The sequence below is a fragment of the Delphinus delphis genome, chromosome 19 (genome assembly GCF_949987515.2).
Source record: "Delphinus delphis chromosome 19, mDelDel1.2, whole genome shotgun sequence".
Lineage (NCBI taxonomy): Eukaryota > Metazoa > Chordata > Mammalia > Artiodactyla > Delphinidae > Delphinus > Delphinus delphis.
In genome coordinates this window covers 33,367,846-33,393,271 of record NC_082701.1, presented here as the reverse complement: position 1 = coordinate 33,393,271, position 25,426 = coordinate 33,367,846, and the positions used below count along the sequence as shown (strand labels likewise).

The following is a 25,426-nucleotide window of genomic DNA, read 5'->3' as shown; positions in this document are numbered from 1 at the left end:
AAGAGTTGAGAGATGTTCAGTTGAAGGGTTCAGAGTTTTACCAAAGAGCACAGAGTGAGCAGACTGCCAGCTGTGTGAATGGAGGCTTGGACAGGAGCAGTGAAGTAGCTGGTGCAGAGACTGATGCCCAAGAACAGATGGGACAAGCCACATGTCAGTGGGGGACATTGAAGACAAATGAAAATATGTAGACCACATGTTCCCTCTCCAAAGCTGGGACCTGAGACCCCTGGAACTTAGATGATTCCCAGAAAGGATGTGGGAAGAAGGCGACAAGGGAGAATCCAGAACTTGAATAAGGATTTACTTCCTCAAAGATGAAGCTTTAAACAAGAAGTTGTTGAACTACTTTTTATTGGCAAGATTGGATTTTTATCATTGGCAGATGTGGAGGCTTCTGAATTAATTTATCTTTCTAACAGAGAAATGAAGGAAAATAGGTTTCGTATGCTTGAGTCATGCCTGTAAATTATACATGTATTAAAATAAGACTGAAAGACAACCCAATACAAGAATTTGAGAGACTCATGACATCAGGTAGATGGAGCTGGATTTAGCAGTATTTAAACAGTTTTCACTGCAGGGCATAATCAGGCCTTGCATTAATTAAATACAGAATGTTTAAGGATAGTTGGACATTTGTCCAACCAAACCCACCATCTGCCCCTGTATCACAGACCCAGGACACATAGAAACTTATTGCTGTCCTCCTATCCTCAACATCTTCAATTCAAGGGAAGTGAGTATAGAAGGAGGGGATGGTGGAGATGGTGGTGCCTTACATCATGGGCAGCTATTCCTCACAAGTTAAAGGTGTACAATGTGATGGTCTGACATACGTTATAGGTCAATTGTATCTCAGTAAAGCTGGAAAAAAGAAAATAATAAAAAATAAAAATAAAGAGAGCAAAAAAATAGGAGGAACCCTGAGAAAAGGCGCAATGGGCAGCAGAAAATTCCACCCCTGTAACAAAGCTGTAGTAGATTAATGCAGGGTCAGATCACAGAGGGCTTGGTAAGCTATACTAGAGAATTTGCATTTTATTCTAATTGCCACAGGAAGCTATCAGAGATATTTAAATAGAGTGACAGTGATCACACTTAATCTTGGAGAAACTCTCTATGTTTGATCTTCAGAGAATGAGTTACAGAGAGACAAGAGTTGGAGAAAAGAGATGGGTAAGGGAGACTGCTGCAATGGTATAGGTGAGATGTGATGATGGCATGGACTGGAGTGTTGATGAAGATGCTAAGAAGTGGCTTGGATTTGAGAAATATATGTTGCACTTGCTGAGGATTGGATGTAAGTCATGAGAGAAAGAGGATTTTGGCCTGAGCAACTGGGTATAGGGGGGTACCATATATGAGGTTATCACTTAGTGACATGCACATGGCTGATTTGGGGGGTGGATAAAGAGCTCTCCTTAGGATTAGTTAAATTTGATATGCTGGGGAGGTAGCTGGATATCTGGGTCTTTATCTTAGTGGGAAGATCAGTGTGGCAGGTACAGATTTTGGAGTTAGCAATATAAAGGTAGCATTCATAATGACAGAACTGGACAAGATGAGATTGGGAGAAAGTGCCGATAGGGAAGAGACGAAAGGCTCAGGATGGGGTCCAGAGTATTCCAACATTTAGAGACTCAGCAGACAAGAAGGAGCCAACAAATGAAACAGAGGAGTGGCCAGTGAGGTAAAAGGTAAGCCAGGGGAGCATGGTATCAGGGAAACCCAGGGAAAAGTAGGTGTAAAAAAGGAAGTAGCTAACTGGGTTAAAAGCTGCTAAGTGATTGGGTAATATGAGAATAGGGAATTGACCATTGGTTTTGAGACCCTGATAAAAAATGAAGGAGTTTTTCATGAAGGTGGGTGGGGTGAGGGATGAAACCCAAAAAGGTAGGTTGAGAAAAGAAGGTAAGAAAATACAGACTGAGTATAGATAATTTTGAGGGGTTTGGGTGTGAAAGACTGCAGAGAAATGAAGTAGCTGGAGGACAGTGTGGGAGTGAAAGACAGGTGTTTGCTTTAATTTTTTTTTTTAGATGAGTGATATTAAAGCATGTATGTGAGCCAATGGGAACAGTCCAGCTGTGAAAGGGCAGTTGATAACACAAGAGAAAAGGGAAAACTATAGGGTCAAATTCCTTGAGCAGGGATGAGATCCCATGTAAACATGGAAGAATGGGTCACAGCTAGGAGCTGGGACAATTATTCCGTCATATCAATAGAGAAGGAAAAGTGGGTTCTGAGTGGCTTTAGTGGTAGGAAGATGAGGTTAGTTTCATCTGATTCCTGAGTTTTGTTTTGTTTTTCACTCAGGAATGAGTCAAAGTCATCAGCAGAGATTGAATGAGGAAATGTGTGGTCTGTTGAAAACAAGAAGTTCTGAAATATTTGTGCTGGAGAAAGAGAAAACAAATATCCTAGGGAAGTAGGGTAGGAGTGCTGGGCAGTGTTGAGTTGAGATTAGTCATCATGAATTTAAAGTAAGATGTTTAGCTCAGAGTAGGTAGATAGTTTGGTTAAGCAGATTGGAGGCTTAATCAGATGAAGAAACAAAGGGTACGGCCAATAAGGGTGTTAGGAAGGAAATGATTCTCAAACTAGATCAAAGCTTCTAAGCTGGAGGTAAATGAGGGCATACAGGGGCGGAGGGGGGGGGGCAGTGTGGAGTAGTGATAAGTGGTAGGGTCAGTGCAATGGCGGCCCCTGTGTGGTCAAGAGACGATTGGGGAAGACAATTGAGTCCATGAGCCAGGAGGGCTGGAGGTGGTGGATGGTAAGGGCATGACTGGAACTGTGATTTCAGAAGGTGTATGGTTATTGGTGATGATAAGATTTTGGGAGAACCATAAAAGTGTGGATGGCTGGAGTGGAGTGAAGGGCACATCCTCTCAACTGAATAGAAAAAATCTGCAGAAACAGAGGATTGTTGAAATTTCCAAGTAGGTTGAAAGAGTAAGAGTGAAGAGAATGAAGCCAGCTGAGCACTAAAGCCCTTGATGAGCGGGGAGTGGTCAGGAGATAGCCAGATCACAGTAAAAGGAAGAGGTGTCTGATGGTCAAGTCTGGTAGATAAAGGGGAAAAATATGTTTAGAAGTAGCATTCAGGGTAACAAACCACCTACTTAAACTGCAGCTCTCAAGTATGTGGGTGTGTTAGTTTCTTGTAGCTGCTGTAACAAATTAATACAAACTCTGTGGCTTGAAACAACAGAAATTTATTCTCTCACAGTTCTAGAGGTCAGAAGTCCAAAGTCAGTATTACTGAGCCAAAATCAAGGTATTGGCAAGGCTGTGCTCCCTCTAGAGATTCTAGGGAGAATCCATTATTCCTTGTCTCTTTCATTTTTTTGGAGGTTCTTGGCACTCCTTGGCTTGTGTTTTACATCTCTTCAATCTTCAAAGCCAGCATCTTCAAATCTCTCTCTGCTCTATCTTCACATTGCCTTCTCCTCTGTGTGTGTGTTAAATCTCTTTCTGCCTCACTCTTAGAAGTGTACATTTGATTGCATTTTGAACCGACCCAGATGATCCAGGATAATCTCCCCATCTCAAGGTCTTGAATTTAATGGCATCTGCAAGAACTGCCATATAAGGTAACATTCCAGGAATCGGAATGTGGATCTCTTCTTGGAAGGTCATTTTTCAACCTACCACATGGAATATGGAAAAAAAAAAAATCAGCTTTTATCTGAGAGAGCTGGTGTGGAACCAGAGTCTTCAGAATGGTCATTTTTCAATTAAAATAGTACTAGTTAGTAATAGTGATAATTTTTACTTTTTTATTTTTCATCTGGCTGGGACCTTTATTATGTCAGAAATAAGCATTCTATGTGACTTGAGGCGGTAAGAATAATTATTTCTGGATTACTGTAATAAATCTTTGTCAAAACACCAACTATCTCAATAATCATACACTTATTTCATTCATAAGAACTTCCAAAAATAACTCTTCTGTATCAAAAAACTTACAAATGGCACAAGAGAGTTAAATAATGATCTGTGGAGGAGAGGAGGAAAATTCTGCTAGGGGAAGCTCTAATGAAGCATTTTCTCCATTATATTTTTGATTGATATAGTTCATGGAAAAACCTCACTTTGCCTTCCACTTTTTAGTGATTCCTCTGAGAGGGAATGCAAGAAACCAAATCTGAGGGGAAAAACTGCTTTCATAATCTCAAGTGTCAACCACAAACAGGCTTTAAAGCTTGAAGAGATGAGAAAGGCAAGCATGTTTTCCTTTAAACATTTCAATAAATTTACAAAAATATTCAGCAATTATGAACCTATTGTTTGTATACTTAAAAATGCAACAATTTTCATGCTTTGAGTATTTTAAGGATATTTTGTTCTAGACGATTCAAAAGTAAGACTCACACGCACACATACTATATAACAGGAATTCTCCATATGATTGGCATTGTGAACTCTTCTAACAGTGTCAAACAATGGGAAGCCAAACATGATCACATATGTACTGTAAGGACAGCCTTGACAATCACCTATGTCTTTGTTTTCTGCTCAGTGCTTCTGCTAAGTTCAGCAGATGTACAACCATGACTTGTTTCCAAATGTCCAACCCCCCCCACTGACTCACCACAATTGCGTAAGTGCTAAGTTCTCAGCATTCAAAGAAAGAATGCAGGTGACCCTTTACTTCTCTCTGGTCCCTTTACCAAACCCCTATGTCGCTTGTGACATTACTTGTTAATAGTCCACCTTCAAAAAAAAAAAAAAAAGGAGGTACACAAGTTTGCTAAGTTTCACCTAACCAAATAAATTTAAAAATAGATAAAATACTTAACTTCCTGCAACACAAACCTTGGTTTTCACACTCATTAGAGCATTTTAGAATTACTCAAATGTGAGAATTGAAAATGTGAGTGCTATTTGGAATAGAACTACTGAATTTATTCTCCAGAAGAAAAAGCAGACCTGAAGCATCACATTATTGGAGCACTTGAAACATGCTGACAAGTTCTTATCTTCTAAACTTCCATGAAAGCTGCTTGCACCATTTAACAAATATCTGCCCCTATTAAACAAGCCAGATATCTGATGTATTAAGGAAGTCAGAAGCTGGTCACTTCACTTCCTTCTGTTGCCTCCAGTTGCTAGAATACTGGCAACTCACATAAATATGTATAATGTATCCATGTAGACTCCCAGCATTGAACTGATGGGATCACATTTTAACCCCATACACTGGTACTCTTATGCATGCTTGATTACTTTCTGTGTGTCATACAGAAGAAACATGCTGAAAAGAACGAATCCACCCTAAATTGCCACTGAGTACAGAGTGGCACCAGCCACAGTGGTAGGTGGAAGAAACATAGATCCCAGTGAGGACAAAAAGACGAGACCCAGGCCCATGCTCAGTGGTGTTCCCATGTTCAGAAACTTCTCACTGGGCACACACATGGCCACAGTGGAGAGGCGTCCCACAGTGCCAGCCGTGTACCATGCATCTCTGATGAGAAGAGGCCCCCCTAATATCATCAGAGGAGCCACCACTGCACACATCACACCAGAAAGTAATAACCAAGCAAGATGCTTTGGGCCTGGGCTCCTGTCATATGATACCGACTATACCAGCATTCCAGCTCCAATCATGGCTGCATGACAACTGGTGCAATCAAAGGTTGCACCAGTTGTCACCCAAGAGCCTCTCATCACCAAGTTCATGAGAGCAGGAGCTCTGCTCACTGCCAGGGCAGACAAAGCTGTTAAACCAATACTTCCTTCTAAGTACATATAGGTGGAATGAATTCTACCCTTCACATACTGAGGACAAATGATAGCCTTTTCAATAGCGCCAATCTCATTAGACATTTCCAAGCCACAGTAGCACAGAACACCAAAACAGACAGCAGCCCCTCTAGCAATAAAACATCTCATCTGATCAATTTTAAATATTTTTTTCCAATGATGGTTCCAAAGCTGCCTCTTTTGAGTCCTTGGCCAGTTTTCCCATGCCAGATCCCAAGTCCTGTCTTGGTGGCATATTCCCTGCTGGGTGTGAAGAGCCATCGATTCTTCGTGATGGAATTCTTCACAACAGGGGAGGCCTTGGTGAAAGCTGGGAGGAAAACTCTGGAAGGTAGTGTCCAGAGACACACAAGTCTTGTGGCCAGTATGGTGGTGCACCTGGTTTACCAAGCAGATCTGAAATGCGCAGTTCGCGTTCCGGGCGGCGAAAGGCAACCAGGCGCACTTCCCGTGCCCTCCGCCCGCCTCTTACTCGATAATTTTTACTTAATAAAAATTGTGTTGAGCTAAACTCTCAGGCTATATGAACAGAAATCAGGGAAGGAAAAGATGAGTAGAACTATGCTGAAGTCTTCATCTTAAATAGGAAAAACTCAAGAAACAACTTCTTAACGTCAGCAATTGGAGAACAATTTTGCAGCTTGCTTTCAAAAGTATTGACAAGAACTGTTGCACCATGCCAGTCACCCACTTTTAGGGTTAGCAAATTTTATCACTTTCCTGGTCTGCCTTCCTCTCTTCTGCTGTCTTTTCCTTTTCTGGTTAGAAGTGTTTCACATGCATGATGACATTTTATATTTCTTTATCCGAATATGATACCATCTGGAGGCATTCTGCATTCCTTTTGGCTTTGGACTTTTTATAACCTGTGATCAGAATATAGATGGTTAAAGATGCCTACTTTATCCAGTTTCCTATGTAGGATTTATGTAATGTTAGTGCTCATTTATTTTGATATGGAGATTGAACTTGGGAGTCTATGCATGGATTTAAGCTGTACACTTAGCTCCAGGATACAGAGAAAGCTCAGTGCAACTGAAACCTTGATAGTGCTGATTGGCAGGATGCCAAAGGCAATCTAGAGGGAGTTATGAGCACCAGATGGAATAACAGAAATTCCTGGTTGTTCTACATTCGAAACATCAAGAATCTAAACCTTTCTTACTAACTTCACTGCTTCTACTTTACTGTTACTGACAATTGTAACTAGTTGACCTACTCACTCACCCTTCCCCACTCCCTCAGCCAGTCTATTCTCAACACAATAATCTGAGTGGAGCCTTTAAAAACAAATCAGACCATGCTCAAAACCTTCTAGTGAGATATATGCACTCTTGATACTACGTGTAAAATAGATAACTAATGAGAACATACTATATAGCACAGGGAACTCTACTTAATGCACTGTGGTGACCTAAATGGGAAGGAAATCCAAAAAAGAGGGGATGTATGTATATGTATAACTGATTCATTTTACTGTACAGTAGAAACTAACACAACACTGTAAAGCAACTATACTCCAATAAAAATTAATTAAAAAAAACCTTCTAGTGACTTCTCATTTCACTCCAGCAAAAGCCAACATCCCTACAATGACAGCAAGGCACCACACAGGGGACCTGACCTACCTCTCCTCTCATTTCCAAACACTTCCTCCCTCACCTGTTCTGCTCCAGCCACATTGATGTTTCTAGTCACTCCCAGCTCAGGATCTTAGCTCTTGATGTTCTGTCGGCCTGAAGTGTTCCTCCTCCAGTTATCCGCATGGCTTGTTCCCTGACTTCCTCAAGTCACTGCTAAAATGTGACCCTAGGAGAGGGGCTTCCCATGACCCCTCCTTATAAGGTAGTCAGTCATCCCCCTGTCCAGGGTACTCCCCTTCTCCCTTATTCTTCTTTCGTTTTCTCCATGGCACTTGTTCACATCTGACTCACTCCAACTGCTGCCATGTATTTTGTTAGATTATGGCACCCCTATTAGAATGCAAGCTTCACCAGGGCAGGCCGGTTGTTCCGTGTATGGCTGGATCCAGGCACACTGCCCAGAATACGGCACAGGAAGCACTGAGTATGTATCTGGGGATGGTCACCCCAAGTACACTTCTTGGCTTTCTTGGTAAAGTCTCAGACTCTTTATTATGAGATAATGGTCATGAAAAGAGACCTCCGTGACAGGGGACTGGAGAAAATATTATAATGAGGAGAAAGATCCTAGCTGGGTGTTGTGGGTTGAATTGACTGTGTCCCCCCAAATTCATATGATGAAACCCCAACCCCCAGTACTTCAGAATGTGACTGTGTTTGGAGAAAGGGTCCTTAGAGAGGTGATTAAACGAAAATGAGGTCATGAGGGTGGGCCCTCATCCAATATGGCTGTTGTGTTTATAAGAGGAAATTTGGACACACGGGGAGACACCAGGGATGTGCACACAGGGGAAAGGCCATGTGAGGACTCAGTAAGAAGGCGGCCATCTGTAAGCCAAGGAGAGAGGCCTCAGGAGAAACCAAACCTGCCAAGCCCTTGGTCTTGAACTTCTGGCCTCCAGTTGTGAGAAGAAAAATTCTGTGGTTTAAATCACCCAGTCTGTGGTATTGTTATGGCAACCCTAGCAAATGAATATACCTAACTTCAGGGAAAACTGATATTTTGAGTTGGACTTACAAATGCCTGGGTCTACTTGTATATATGAAGCCAAATGGAAACAAGCTCATTAAAGGTTTCTAAAGGCCCAGTGGTTCTAGAGAGTTCATGATTACTGAGAAAGAAAGGTGTCCTACCAGTAGCAATTGTATAGAGCTAGGTTGACTTCAATCCTAGAATAATGAAGGCTCCCCTTAGGGGCAGACCACGACTATCATTGTCATCACCATTGATACCAATGCTGCCCTACCATGTGCCAGGTCCTCTTCCAATGATTCCCATGCGTGCATGGAGTCATCCAATACTCACAATAGCTCTGTGAAAGTTTATCACCTCATTTTACAGATGAGAAAACTGAGAGACAGGTTGACAAAGTTGCCCAAGGTCATATATATATATATATATATTTTTTTTTTTTTTTTGCGGTACGCGGGCCTCTCACCGCTGTGGCCTCTCCCGTTGCGGAGCACAGGCTCAGGACGCGCAGGCGCAGCGGCCATGGCTCACGGGCCCAGCCACTCCGCGGCACGTGGGATCTTCCCGGACCGGGGCGCGAACCCGTGTCCCCTGCATCGGCAGGCAGACTCTCAACCACTGCGCCACCAGGGAAGCCCGGTCATATGTTTTAAGTGGCAGAGCCCAGGTTTGAATTAGGCAGTGTCTCTGGAGCCCGTGCTTTTAACTCCTGCACTCCACCCCCTTTTATAGATCTTCCCCTGCCTGCAAAAGGCTTTCCCTGCACACTTAGATTTGCTAGTCACTGGCCTACAAGGACAAGTTCTTAGCTTAGCTTCTGTTAGCACAAACCTATATTTCCAGCTTTATTTTTATTATTCTCATACATTTAGAAAAATTGTATCATCTTGTCTATCAACTGTTCCTTGCTCTCCTCCCCCTCCCCCATATCCCTGCTTTCTTGGTCTTTGCCTTTTTTTTTTTTTTCCCCTTAGGTCATTCTAGTTTCCTATAGTGCCTTCTGTCCTCATTCTTACCTATTATCCTTATCTAGAATCTACTCTTGAAGACCAAATCCAAACCTTACCTCCCCCATAAGATCTTACATTAACTCTCCCTTCTGAAAATTTCATTGTACCCACAACTAATTTGAGAATTAATCACATACTTTTTAATTGAAATTTTTCTATCTTTGGCTCAATATTCTGTATAAATATTCTTAAGGCTTTACTTTTCACCAGTTTTATGTCTCATCTTCAAAATAGGTTTAATTCATTGAGGGCAGGGATAAAATATCTACTCCATATGATACTTTGAACATAACGAAAATAGAGATTTATTGATGTTCTTTGATTTGGAAAAACAGTCAAAACAGAAGAAGGAAATAATAAATGTGGTCATTCTAGTTAACAGCTAGCACCGTGCTGAATGCATTATATACACTAGCTCATTTATTCCCTACAATATATAAGTACTATCTATAAGTAATATCATTATCACTATTTTATAGATGAGGGAAATATGTATCTTAGAGGTACTATGTAGTTTGTCCAAAGTGACACAACTTGTAAATGTTAGTGCTAGCATTTAGAAGTGTTGTGATGGATTAAAATGAGGGATTTATAATAATGAGGGATATAAATAGCATGAGTTACCAGAAGGGAGAACACAAATTGACCTCCAAAGTTCTGGTAGCCACAGCCTAGAACTTTGTTGTTCACCAAATTCTGTGTTCTTCTTGGGCATGCAGCTGGACCACTGCAGTTAGATGTGGATTTATGCCTGAGCTCTAGCCAGTGGGACTTGAGCACAAAGGATGGAAGCCATCTCTGGTCTTGTCTCTTCCAGGACTGGACAAGGATGCTGCTGCTTTGACCCTGCAGAATGGCAGAGCCACAAGATGGAAGAAACCTGGGCCCCTGAATCACCATGTGGGGCACTCGCTTCTGAGAGGGGACATCACCTTGAGACTGTGACATGAGCAAGAAAAGAGCTTATTGGAGGGGCCTACTTGTTACTGCAGCCTCATTTACCTAACTGCTACATTCTAGTAATTGTCAAGGCAGTCAGAGAGCTCTCAACCCTCCTGGCACTGAACCAAGTATTTGCTGAGGAGTGTGAAAGCCATCTTATAACACCTTTCACTCATCAGTTAGCAGCCTCTATTTCACAGGTAGTGGGGTGATACCAGTAGTGCTTGTTCAATCAGCGGTGGCCTATGATCTATTGTGACACAAACAGTTTTAGGTAAAATGAAACAAACTGAAAAATGATACCTCTTATGGTTATGAGGAGTAGACATTTCCTATCCAGCCCTAAATTAGAAATTCCCTGATCCAGGCACACCAGGTTCTAAGGTTTCTGTATTTAAATGACCCAAATACAACAAATACTTTATAGAACAATTGAGAATTTATAAGGCTCCATAAAAATTCAAATTACAGTACTTCTTGTTACCTTTGTCAGTAGTTCAAACATAAAGACTTTTGAAAATATGTGGAGGATTGATACAATTTATGAAAAACATTTAGATGAGTGACAGAGTCAGACATTTCTGTTACAATGATGAGCTGGAGGGAGGCAGTTTTGGCCAGTTACAATCTCTCCCTCTCTCTCTCTCTCTCTCTCTCTCTCTCTCTCTCTCCCTCTCTCTCTCTCTCTCTCTCTCTCTCTCTCTCTCTCTCTCTCTCTCTCTATATATATATATATATATATATATATATATATATATATATAATTTTCCCCCTTTTTCATTCATCAAGCACCTATCTGATGTCAAGAGCTGCCCTCTGTTAAGCATTTCTAGGCATTTCACCCATTTCATCACCCAGCTCTGTGGGACTCAGGAGAGCAGGGCTCTCTTCTGGGTATGGACTCAACCTTGATTCAAGCCTTGGAAGGAACTTGAGAATTTCATGAACACTCTCTCCCTCTCACACTCCTTTCTTCTTTTCTCTCTTCTCATTATCTAACAGTTTATTGATTCTCAGGCCCAGGGCCAGATTCTAGATTGGCGTCATTTTCTTCCTCAGTGCAGGCGGCTGCAGTCTCCCTCCATGACAGTAGAGGGCGCCAGAAGACCACAGCCCCGTGTAAATCGGGTTTATGGTCCAATATTCCTTCTCACATGGAGCAGGAAATGGACAAGTGGTTTTTGGATGATAATGGAGTTTTCTCATTTTCCATTTCTTTATAACACAAGTGACATTTTTTGGCAGCAGCTGAGAAAATAGACTAATTTTCCCCACATGACCTCTCATAGTCTGCATCAATGTCCCTTCTCTCCCCTCTTCATACTCTGTCTTCTCAATTTACAGAAACTGTTTTTGCTTCATGATGCACTTGCTAGATTATCTGTGGGGCATGTCCCAGACACCACAAATTTCAAGGATCCCTTCTCTACTCACCTGAGTTGGCTGGCTCACTTCAGCTCATTGTATTGAAAGCCTGAAAAATGAAATCATTTGTGAAGAAGCTATCCTCTGGATCTCGTAATAAACTCAACGTGTCTTTTGGTTGATGTGTAATTTGGCAGATTTGTAGATTAAAATGGTGGTGGGAGTGTGTTGCAGGGATGGATTGGGATTCTGCTGCATTTACATTATGTACCGTCTCCAGTAGGCTTTTTATTGCCATAAAACATGAGAGGCAGAGAAAAGGAAAATTGTCTGGGCCATTATCTCTGGTGCTGTGGAAAATTCAGAGACCAAAGCTGCCACAGCCAGAAATGACATTTTTCTGCTGGTAGGGATTCTCTGGTTTATTCAGAGCCATCAACTCCTGTGAATATGGTCCAAGTACAAACATTTTGTATTTGGCCAGGATGCAATGAGCCATATTTTTCCAGAAGACAGGGAATGTCAGAGAAAGGAGAGACGAAGGTCATTTAGTGCAGTTCACTAACTCTGTAAACAGCTCAGAGGCCTAAGGGCACTCAGCCTGTTGGATCTCAATTCTCCTCAGTCTGTGGTTCTTTCTCCCACATCTTGTCTTATTGTTGACTAAGGTAACCTGTCAGGGAAATTGTATTTTCTTAGACTTGCCTGAGGATGAAGGCAGGCGATTCTTATTTATTTATTTATTATTTTTATTGGAGTATAGTTGATTTACAATGTTGTGTTAATTTCTGCTGTACAGTAAAGTGATTCAGTTATACATATATATAATTCTTAAAAATATTCTTTTCCATTATGGTTTATCATAGGATACTGAATATAGTTCTCTGAGCTATACAGTAAGACCTTGTTTATCCATGCTATATATAATAGCTTACATCTGCTAACTTCAACCTCCCACTCCATCCCTCCCCAACCCTCTCCCCCTTGGCAACCACCAGTCTGTTCTCTATGTCTGTGGGTCTGTTTCTGTTTTGCAGATAGGTTCATTGGCGCCATATTTTAGATTCCACATATAAGTGATATCATATGGTATTTGTCTTTCTGACTTACTTCACTTAGTATGATAATCTTTAGTTGTATCTATGTTGCTACAAATGGCATAATTTCATTCTTTTTAATGGCTGAGTAGTATTCCATTGTATATATATACCACATCTTTATCCATTCATCTGTCGATGGACATTTAGGTTGTTTCCATGTCTTGGCTATTGTGAATAGTGCTGCTGTGAACATAAGGGTGCATGTTTCTTTTTGAATTATAGTTTTGCATGGATATATGCCCAGGAGTGGGATTGCTGGATCATATGGGGGACATCCAGACTCCACACCTCAGGTGTTGTGGGTCACTTCTTGGGAGCCCCCATGAGGATTGCAGGGACTCTGTGGGGCTTGACCACAGGGAATCTGCGACAGAGAAGGGGGAGGGACTTGCAAAAACCAGCACTGGGGTCTTGGCAGACCCAGTCCCTACCTGCAGAGACAAAGTCTAGCCCCAACCAGCAACTCTGCCTGTCTGCAGAACCAAATCGGCAGCACAGTCTGATCAGGGAAGCATAGTCTGGCCCCCTGCTGAGTGTAGTTCGGGAATGTTATTCAGTGCTAAAGAGAAATGAGCTATCAAGCCATGAAAAGACAGGGAAGAACCTTAAATGCATGTTACTAAGTGAAAGAAGCCGATCTGAAAAGTCTACATATGATATGATTTCGACTATATGACATTCTGGAAAAGGCAAAACTATGGAGAGAGTTAAAAGGTCAGTCATTACTAGGGGTGAGGTTTGGGGGAGGAGTGAATAGGCAGAACACAGAGGATTTTTAGGTCAGTGAAAATACTCTTTATGATATTATAATGATGACTACATGGCATTATATATTCATCTAAACCTATAGAATGTATAACACCAAGAGTGAACTCTAAGGTAAATAATCGACTTTGGGTGACTATGATGTGTTAGTGTAGGTTTATCCTTAGTAAAAAATGTACCACTCTGGTGAGTGATGTTGATAATGGGACAGGCTCTGCACATGTGAGAGCTGGGGGTATACAGGACATCTCTGTACTTTCCTCTGAATTTTGTTGTAAACCTAAGACATATAAATAAATAAATAAATAAATAAATAAATAAATAAATAAGTAAATAAATAAATAAATAATTTTTTTTTTTTAAAAGAAGAAATGTAGCTAAAAAGATTTGGACAAAGAAACCAGGACATCTGGGTAGAATTCAAGCTCTGACACTTACTTCCTGTGTGACATTGCGTGTCAACCTCTGTGGTTTTTAGTGGCCTCATTTGCACCTTTAGGGGATTCTTTCAGATGTTTGTTCTGGTCTTTCTGGCACTCTTTAAAATTGCATGAGGACGACTCACATATATTAATATTTATTCCAAAGAAATAGAGGAAGAATTGGTTGAAACCATCCTTTTCAGGTTTCCTCTAACTGCAGTACACAAGAGATATCCATACACAGATGTTAAAAAAGAGAATATGGTTATTTTATTTTAAAGTCTGGTTGGTTTTGAAAATAATCAGTTGAGTTTCATCCAACAAGTCATAACTAATTTCATATTAAAAGTATTTTATCCAATATTTAAACCCAACTTTTCCTCCTAAATAAATTAGCATGTGTAGATACAGACCCGCTATAGCACATGAGTCTTCATTGAGGATATCGTTGTCCACCTTGTTGAATCAACTGAGACTGTTTCCAACGTCATTCGTAAAAGACTCCAAGACAGCCCTTTGGAGACGAGGGGTTTAACTGATAACTCACCATCAAACTGAAAGCTGAGCTCTCCCCCAAAGCCCGAATGAAGGAAGAGAAACAAAATGAGAATGTTTGATCGAAAAACAACAAAATTTCACAAATCCTTCACAAGAATCTCTACACTCCACTGGGATTTGGCCAAAGATCATTTGGATGGATTGCATGTAAAGATGGTAGGAATACAACTTGGTTTTCCCGAGATTGTCAGGGGCAGTAGACGTCAGTGGTGGTGGTTTGAGGAGGGTGGTGAGGATTGCAGATCACTTCAGCTCAGGGATGTGAACTTAGTGTTGCCTTCTGAGCTCAGAACCTCAGACTGGAGTTGATTTCATCCCTTCACTGCCATTTACAGGCCAAGCCCTGGGGTCCTCACTTTAGTCGTCTAAATCTTAGTGGGGACAGAAAGTTTTCTGCTTAGCAATTGGGATGGAAATCTAAGAGGTTGTAGAACTATATGGAATCTAAGGGGAAAAAAAAGGTCATAAAGAACCTAGGGGTAAGACGGGAATAAAGACGCAGACCTACTAGAGAATGGACTTGAGGACATGGGGAGGGGGAAGGGTAAGCTGGCACAAAGTGAAACAGTGGTATGGACATATATACACTACCAAACGTAAAATAGACAGCTAGTGGGAAGCAGCCGCATGGCACAGGGAGATCAGCTCGGTGCTTTGTGACCACCTAGAGGGGTGGGATAGGGAGGGTGGGAGGGAGGGAGACGCAAGAGTGAGGAGATATGGGAACATATGTATATGTATAACCGATTCACTTTGTTATAAAGCAGAAACTAACACACCATTGTAAAGCAATTATACTCCAATAAAGATGTTAAAAAAATGCAGGAAAGCAGAAAAAATTGCTTGGATATAGAGCTCCTCATTTGGGAATTGTCCAGGAAAAAAGAAAAAGTGATTTTTTTCCCCTTCCTCCCTTGGGCAAGTTTAACAGTCCATGTAGGCAGCCAGGCTCAGGGAATAAAGCAGAGGTATCCCATTTGGGCCTGGCCACTAATAAGAATATAATGTTCCTTCTCCCCTACAGTCATCATCATAGTTCAGGTCTTCTGGAGTTCCAGATTCCATTTCTATTTCCTTCCAACCCACCCTTTTAAAGCAACAATCCTCTTCATCACCCTGGTCTTTATTAAGCTGGATCTCCATCATTCATGGATTCAAGGCAGAACATCTCAGTCACGTAAGGACCTTCAGAATCCCAACACTGCCTGCCTTTCCCTTTTCTCCTGCCAACTGATTTCCCTACATATCAAGCTTCTTGTTGTTTCCTCTTGGAGGGGTGGTAGCTCATAGGTTCATGCCCCAGCCTTCTGGCAATGCCCTTTCCCTCCTATTGGCTTGGTGAACTCCCATGAATTCTTCAAAACTTGTTCCAGTTACCATCTTCTTTTGGACTTTTTGCACCTCCCCAAGCCACAGTCCTTTAAACCTCCTTACATTTTCTTACTGTACTATACACACAGGCCTCCACTTCTGTTTTCATTTCTCTTTCCCTAATTAAATTGTGCCCATTTTGTATTTATCTTTATGGCCCTGCCTCCTAGCGGTATCAGTCATACAACTGAGGGCAATAAATGTTGGTGGAATAAATGAATTTCTTGGCACCTAACTTTTGGTCTTGATAAAGTGGGAATGTTATTTCACATTGGTTACATACAGAGAGAAATGAATGCAGAAGGAAAAAAACAAATTATTTTTTCCTTTGAAATCCAACCCTATCTTGTATGGACTGCTTTTATTCTGGCTGCATATCAGTACTCGATCCCTGTTTTACGTAAACATGGACCCATAGGAGACATGGTTGTTTAAGAAGTGGAAGGTAGCCATAATAATAAGCTAAGAGAACACAATAGTCCTGAATGGGACCCAAGTAAGAGCTAAACAAATCAGACAATGGTAAGATAAAGTTAAAGACACTGAGATATTTGCTGGCATGTGGAAGAAATATTTCTCCATTGTGTAGGGGTAGGTCATTCATATGCAACCCAACTATCGGTTGTGTGTACCCCCGAGTCCCCTCACCTTCTGGAGTCAATGTTTATTTTAAAATCCAAATAAGATATTGCTATGGAAAATCCCACCTGTGGATTTTTGCCGAAAAAAATTCTGCAATGTGCTTTCTAAATACTGTTCTTGGTTTCTACTTTCTTTTTATTTTTTATTGAAGCTTTGTGGGAACTGAAGGGAGCACAGCATAGCATCATGAAGACACAATTTAAAAATGAGCATTAGATTTATTTTCCTAAAATTCCCTGCTATTGGCTGTTATATGGAGGTGATGTGGTGGGCTGGCCTTCCTTTTTGTGGCTCATGTCTTCTGTTTATCCCTTCCTATCATCCTGCCTGGGTTGCCTGCTGAGATTCAAAGTTCTTCTCACTTAACTGTGTCGAGCAATTCACTTCTAATTTTTCATATCCTTCCAGATTATGGCCTGAGGTGGGGTGGGGGTGGACATTCACAGTGAGGTTCAACACAAGGCATGTATTTTTCTAAATGAACAGCATCTCCTCTGATCTGATGCTATTTGGCAGGTGTGCAGAAGAGACCACAATCTGTTCTGAGCAGTAGCTTTCTGCTTCTGGGTAACCATAGAAATAGTTGCTTTCTAGGCTCAGAATTTTCTAGAGCTGAAAACATGGAAGCCCACAATGTCTAATTTGGAAGCAATATTAGAACTCAGTCAAATAGGTTATATCTATGTCTTTTCCTTTCCTTTGTCCACATGTTTTCAACAGTTTTTCCTCATGATATGAAAAGGCTATAATGGTAAGTTTTCTTGTAGCATCAATATTGGCCATGACCCCAAAATGAGTCAGGTGCTACCTGCAAGCTTTAGTCAGCCCTATTCTTCCTTATTCAATAATCCTTTAAGTTGATCCAATTTAATTATTCTTTTAGTGAAATTGAACTTGAATGTCTCAAAATACTATCATTAAATATATTCAGCTTTGATTACTGTTACAAACTTGTCCAACAAATCTTGTGAAATTTATAGTTGGTAGCAGTCAAACATACTAGCAGTGGGACACCCATAACTAGCTAGTCTGTTAAAAATATCCTCAGGATAGTAAAAATAATAGCAACAATGGCTATAATTAATTGAGCATTCCTATTTGTCAGGCACTCTTCTAAGCACTTAACAACATTTCTTGGAAGAAAAAAACAAAGTTTCCCTTCAAGAAAGGGAGGCATTAGCAGGTGGTGTATTGGGCTTCATTTGGCCTATGGGTTTCATGTTGGATTTTTTCTATTCCAAATGAGGTGAAGAGTCTAAGATCCACAGAGGCGAGGACAGTTGTAAAGCCTTGGATTCACATCAGCTGACACTCATTTTGGTGCACTTTGCATTATGGCATCTGCTCCCCTTTATCTGAAGGGTTTTGGAGTTTCCATTTTTGCAGAAGGGGGCATGTGTTTTGCAGCTATCTGGAAGTAGTCAACAAATAGCAGGCAAGGGGCTCCGTGGTTATTTTATTCATATGTTAGTAGGAACATTTTGCCATTGCTTTTAGAAAGTAATTAATTATTATGGATTCACCTGTGACTGATTCAGGAATGCAGCTGGACATTCCAATAAAAAGTTCCACTGCTATGACCCTCTATTAACCTGATAAGTGCAGTATATCATCTTAGTTATACACTAAAGCTTAAACTTTATAGAATAGAGACTAGCATGGAAAATAAGACAAAATTTCTAAATGCACAATCATCTTTTAATAATCTGGGGCTCTGTGATACCCAGCCACTTTGTGTCTGAGCAAATGACAGATTAATTCAGAAAAAAAGAAAAAAAAAAGTAATCCAAAAGATTTCCTCATTACAATTTTCAATTCAGTTGAAAAAGTCAATTTAACAGTAGCAAATTTTTTTTGCTGCTAATGATAGAAATTGTTTCTAGTTAGTCTAAGCAAGAAGGAAGAATTTAATATAATGACCTGGGATCCAGTGACAGGAATGCAGCTGTGACTCAAAAGGGATTAAGAAGGCCAAGGGAAGCCCAGGAAACAGGCTTTATCTATATTTTGTTTTCATTTCTTTCTGCAAATTCTTTTCTTTTTCTTTTTTTTTTGGTCTGTCTTTGCAAATCAACTATCTCTGCTACTTCTACTCATACGACAATGGCTGTGCCCCAGTTCTCAAATTTATGTAGTTTTCATATAACTGAACCCAAACCCACATTGAGATTTCACTCTCTCAAGTTACAGAGCTCTGATTGGCTCATTTTGGCTCTGGTGCTCGGCCACTGCCAATCAAGTGAGTCCTGAACAGTGGTTATGTAACTAAAACGTAGCTTGGAGAATCAGAGTGGAGAACTGTTCTCAGGGAAGAGGAACTTGTGAGCAGGACACACACTACAAAAGTCTCTTTTATTACCATGTCAACTAGGTCTCTGTGTGAACCAGCCTTTAGAAATTCAAGGACTATGTCGAATTCAAAGACAGTGTCTCTTCTACCAAGCCAGGCGTATTTTTAGACTAGATTGTTGAGTATGTAATTAGGTCAACAAATTTAAAAATCAGCCCGAATAAACCAAAATGTTAATTTGAGTTTGCTGTAAACCAAAAATATATAATGGATCCTAAAGCTAAGTGGAAGTGCTTTGGATTCTTCTTTTTTTTTTTTTTTTTTTAAACATCTTTACTGGAGTATAATTGCTTTACAATGGTGTGTTAGTTTCTGCTTTATAACAAAGTGCCTCAGCTATACATATACATATATCCCCATATCTCCTCCCTCTTGCATCTTTATTCCTGTCCTGCCTGTAGGTTCTTCAGAACCATTTTTTTTTTTTTTTAGATTCCATATATATGTGTTAGCATATGGTATTTGTTTTTTCTCTCTCTGACTTACTTCACTCTGTATGACAGTCTCTAGGTCCATCCACCTCACTACAAATAACTCAATTTCGCTTCGTTTTATGGCTGAGCAATATTCCATTGTATATATGTGCCACATCTTCTTTATCCATTCATCTGTTGATGGACACTTAGGTTGCTTCCATGTCCTGGCTATTGTAAATAGAGCTGCAATGAACATTGTGGTACATGACTCTTTTTGAATTATGGTTTTCTCAAGGTGTATGCCCAGTAGTGGGATTGCTGGGTCGTATGGTAGTTTTATTGGATTATTCTTGACACCACACCCTTAATTCATGGGGGCTGATGTTGTTTAAGATTTAGCTTAAATAAGACTACTGCATTTCTTGCTGTGATCGATGGTCAGATCCTTGGAGACTGTAGGGTTTTCAAGTGCCTGCATATAATTATATAAATCAATCTAAGAGGTGCATGAGTAGAGAAAGAGGAAATTCTTGTCATGTTCCTAATGTATCTTTTGTATTCTCGTAAGACTTGAAAGAAACTTGAGAGATGACCCAGTTAAGATCCCCTCATTTTACAGATGGAAAGTGAAGCACAGAGCAGGGAATTGACTAGTCCATTATTAAATGATGTTTGAGTGGCAGATCTAGTATTAAAATCCTAGATTCCAGTCTTCTTTTTATTATGTCCTACTATTAATAGTACGACTCACAAAACATATGACAGCACTGCTGGGGTGTTATATTTTCACTAGATTTTAAATTATTTTTTCCAACATCTGGATTTTACTTATTCAAGTCTAATTTTTGATAAACAGGAAACTGAAAAAAAAAGTTAAATGTCATGTGCCAATCTCCCTCGACCAAATGGTGTGGGGTTAGAGTTTTGAATTCCTGGATTGTAATTTGTCCAAGTTTTAAATATATATTGCATTATTTGTTTTTTTCAATTTGACAGAATACCTTATTTGATTTGCAAATCAATCTTTATTTTAATTTCAAGATATTTTTTCTAAAAAAAAAGTGTTTGATGGAAAGCCTAAGCACATTGGTGATTATAATTTTTTAAAGTTTCAATTAAAATTATTATTAAAGAAAAGCAGACACATATTATAAAAAAATAAAATAGGATTGCAGGAGTCCTGCTTCCTAACATTGAGTTATGCTCCCCAGGAGCAGAGACCTTCAACTCTTAGCTGACTCATCTGAATTTTATCTCCATATTTCTAAATGTGCTGAAAAAATATTGATTTTTTTCAGTTTTAGGTATTATTTTACCAACTGACTTTCTGTGCACAGCTTTTCCAACTCCTCTTCTCCTGAGCTACAGTTGTGGCAACGTTTACATGATCATAATGTTATTACCACTGAATTTTGGATTTCCCCAAATTGTAATATTGGGAAGGTGGGGGTAGAAGAAGCGTGTGTATATGTATAAGTGAGGGATGTTAGTATACACAAATCTAAATCATTTTTTTCATTGTCAGCAAATGAAATAAGATATACAATTTTTAAAAAATCAAGTGTTTAAAAAAAAGAAAAGAAATCGGGCTTCTGGGCAGACTCTGCTCCTTGGTAAATATATTTTAAAAATTAAAATGTATATTTTTTATCAAAGAAATACACAATTACATGTTACTCTTTTGAATAAGGGTTTGTTTTCCTCAGCATTAATCATTGCCTTACTTTTTGATTTGCCTGTTTTGCACGTTATCAGTCATTAATTCATTCTAATATGCTCTACTGGAGTTGCATGCCACTTCTCAGTTGATAGTCTATCAATTCTATTTTTTTCTTGGAGTCACCCACGTTGGAACTTTCTAACTTCTTGTGCCAACCTTGGTAGGTTTCTGGGCTTGATGACCAACTAACATCCTGGGACGTCTCTTTACCTTCATTCTGGAAACTTTTTCCCTTCTTGTGTTGGATCTTCTGTTTCCTGGGTCCTTTTTCTTGGGCTACTTTCTCATTTTGTAGGGTATATTTTCCAGTCATTTGTTGACAGTTAAATTTCTTTTTTTTAAACTTTGATTCATGAATTTATTCAGAACGAAATGATTTATGTTCCTATGGTCTCATTACATTCACTGGAAAAAAGGTGACTGCGAATTAGGGTTGTTCATCCCAAAGAGTGGTTTTTATGGTGGGGAGAAACGTCTGGTGAGCTGAATGCCGCCTCTTCCTGCCCCTGACCCACAGGCTCGGCTCCTTTGCAGGCACAGTGGAGGTAGGGGGTGACATGGGGCCTGGGAGTTGGGCCCTGTTTTATCTCTTGAGTGTTCTGTTCTATTATGGGCAGTAGATAGACATTGCTGGGCAGTCCAGGAGGTGTAGGAGCCGCTGTGGATGGGGCAGCTGTCTCCCTCGGCGTGGAGCTGCTGCTGACCTCAGGCCAGCCCCCGCCACCCCCCGCTGCCTAGGAGAGATGCCTGCACTGTGAGTATGCAGACCTGCAGGGTGGGCGGGGAGCTGGGCCGCTGGCCCAGGGCTCCTATAGTGAGTTGTTAGCAACTGCTCCGTGCCAGGCTCTGTGATGTTCTCGGGGCGCAGCCAGGCCAGGGAAGCGTGTAACACAGACACAAGGGTAAACTGAGTCAGCATCTGAGCCAGCATCCATGCATGTGAGCTCCATGCAGACCCTGGCTCACGTGTTTTACATGTGTTGCCTCATTCACACTCAACAACAAACCTGGGCCATTTCTGCCCTTCTTATTCTCATTTTATGATGAAGTATTGGTAAAGAGGGGTAAAGTCGCTTGCTTGAGTCCACAAAGCCAGTAAGTGGCAGATCTGGAACCTGACCCCAGGCTTTTTACCGCCTCTGGACAAGGTCTAAGTGCCTCTGAACACTTGACTGCAAACATTCTTAAGTGCGGGCAGTGCCACCCACCAGTTACCAACACATACAGTCAGCAGCTTTGCCTCCAAGGTGTGTCCTCAGGTTGCTCAGTCCAAGTTGCCTGAACGGCCCTAGGCCGAGGTCCTTGTGGAGCTCTGTAAAAGCCAAGGTGAGATTTGGCAGACACGGGACGGTGAGGAGGTATGCTTCCTCACCAGGTGGGTGTAGTCAGGTCCTATCAAACCAGAGGGCACTGTTCTCTGTTGTTCCTGTTGACTATGACCCTCATACATGATTGTAAATAATTCCTTCTTTGCCTGTCTCACTCTGTAGGTTGGAGAATCAGCTGAGATAAGAGATTGGAACATGTTTTCTTTTCCCAAGTGCTGTATCCAGGTGTGCAAGTGGTGTGTTTACAGGGATACAAGTGAGCATCAGGCATGAGATGAGATTACACTTATAATTCAGATGTCAGGAAATTTAACCATAGACAAATGCAAAAGGCTTTTCTTTAGCTCTGTTAATGGAGGAAAGGAATGACTGCTTTTTTGTCAAAATGAAGGTGCTTGGTTTTAAACTTACTCAGTTCCTGCCAGTTTGAAATGTTGGCTCATTTCTTTTCCGCCAAGTAGGTGGACATGGAGCATTCGGCTCAGGTCAGGCAAACAAAGCAATGCTGAGAAAAGACTTCTTTTCTAAAATGATGGGGTTTGGCAGTTTTCCCATGACCTGGGACCTCTAGATCCCCAGGAGGCAGCGAGCTACTTTGATCAGCTCCATGTAGGACACATAATCTCAGTGCCATTTACCTTGACCTGGGCTGTCAGAACGGGATATAAAGGCCTGATACAGGTAAGAAAGAAAGCCTAGCTCTGTAACTCATTGAGGAGAGATGAATGGATCTGGGCCTGGGTGTCAGAACTGCCGGTGGGGCTCCCTGATAGTGAGACAAGGCCTCAGCCCAGATGCTCAGAAATGTAGCCTTGGGCTCTGATTTTTTTCTTTTTTGTGGATGATGCCGTCTTGTATTTATTGAGGCTAAGTGCTAAGTTCTCTGCTCTTAGAGTGAGAGGGAATACAGAGGTAGATGCAATGGATCTTGCTCTCAAGGTACTGACAATCTACCAATGATGCAAGACGACACCTCATAGGTTCACCTGCCCAGCTTAGACCAAGAGCTCCGGAAAGCAGGGCAGCACCTTGTCCCTCTCTGCTGTCTTTCATGGCCTCGTACATAGTTGGTGCTCAAGCATTTGTTGTTATGATTTACTCTCATGATTAAATGCAAATGGTGCAGCTTTTAACTCTGGTGTGGCAAACAGTTTTGACTCACCTGCCTACTCCAGTCTGGGGGCCGTGCCTGATTGGACACCATGGGAAGCTGCATTAGGGTGCAGTGGGAGGTGTGCTGGCTGGAGACCAGCGAGCGAGGGTTGTCTGCTACAGAGGACTTGGGGAACAGAGGCAGTAGGCACATGGCGGTCATTTGCCTTTCCCAATAAGTGCATCATGCTTACAAAAGAGGGAGCAGAGGAGTGCTTGGAGGAAATGAAATGCCCCAGTATTCCCTGAAAGGGTGGAGCAGGATTTAGATCAATAGGAAGAAGTGCTTTCAGTGATGGAGAAGACCAATGACAAAGACTCTAGGGTCCAGTGAGTCTGACATATATGTCAGGGTGTTATGGGAGCCGGCAGATATAAGCAGAGGGAGTCTTGGAGGAGGAAGGGGAGTCAGGTCGGATGGAGGCCCTGTGCCTGGTGGAGTAGCATATCAGTTGGTTGTTGGTAGGTAGAGCATAGACAGATCGTGTAGAGGTCTTTGGGGATGCCAGATGGATGATCTTAGATGTGATACAGTCCTATGCTTTTCAAGAAGCTTTCCCAAATGCTCCAGACACAATTGGTTGCTCCATTCCACATCTCCCCACAGGAGATTCCCAGTGCTCTGCTTTAGCTCTGACTGTCATCTGCTGTGTCTAGAAATGTTTATGTATACATCTGCTCTCCGCGTTAAGGATGTGGACAGTGACTTAGCTATCTATGATTCCTGGTGCTCAGGACTGCACCTGGTAAGTATGGTATACCCAGTGAATATGGTTGCATTAAGTTGAGATAGGGTGCCTGAACTGCCAAGCAAGGTGGGGTGGAGGTGGGCAGTGCTTTCGTGGTGAAGCTGGGTGAGGAAGTGTATGGCTGCCAACCAGACAGTTAAATTTCTTGAGACTATTTCATGACCGAAAACATTTTTATTCTACCCTCTTGTGTGATTAGTAGTGTGCATGTAGAATTCTATGTGGAAGGTCATTCATTTGAATTTTGAAGACATTGCTTCTCTGTTTTCTAGCTTCAAGTGTTTCTGTAAAGAAGACTAGCATTAATATGATTCATTGGTTTGCTTTAAATATATATTTATATATATAACATATTAATATATATAACATTAATAATATGTTATTAATCATATTAATAACATTAATATGATTCATTGGTTTGCTTTAAATATACCATCTTGCTATTATCTTTGTATTTGTACCATCTATATTTTGTTCCCTTTTCCCAGTCTGCTGCCTTCTCTCAGATTAATTCAGTATTTTTAAAATTCCATTTTATTGGTTTATTAGCTATGTCCTTCTTCTGTGTGATGCTTTAGAGTTTATAGCATACATCTTTAACTTCTCATAGACTACTTTTGAGTAACATTAGACCACTTCACAAATAGTATAAAAATCTTATAACAGCGTAATTCTATTCCCCTTCTCTTGGCGTTTGTGCTCTTTTTGTTATATATTTATATTTTACTTCTGTCTAAATTATACATCTCATATTACATTCTTATTACTTTTATTTAAAACAGTCTTCTAGTGATTAACCTTATATCTTTTGTGAGTCTTAAAAAATCTTTATTTTACATTTGTTTCTGAAGGGTACTTTCTCTGGGTTTGGAATTCTAAGTTGGCAGTTTTTTTTTTTTTTCTTTCCATGTTTTAAAGATGTTGTTCCACTGTATTCTGGCTTACATTGTTCCTGAAGAGAAGTCTGCTACTATTCTTATCTATATTCCTTTGTATGTAATGTGCTTCCCCCCTGCCCCCCAGCTGCTTTTATGATTTTCTCTTTATTACTGTTTTTAACATTTTGATTATGACATACCTTGACTTATTTTTCTTTATATCTTGTGCTTTGGGTTCATTAAGCTTCTTGAATCTGTGGGTTTTAT

The 25,426-nt window shown here is 40.7% G+C and overlaps 1 pseudogene; it reads right to left on the bottom strand.

Moving 5' to 3' along the window:
* Nucleotides 1–5,091: 5,091 nt before the first annotated feature.
* On the bottom strand, nt 5,092–23,686 carry LOC132414237 (growth hormone-inducible transmembrane protein pseudogene; annotated as a pseudogene).
* Nucleotides 23,687–25,426: the final 1,740 nt, after the last annotated feature.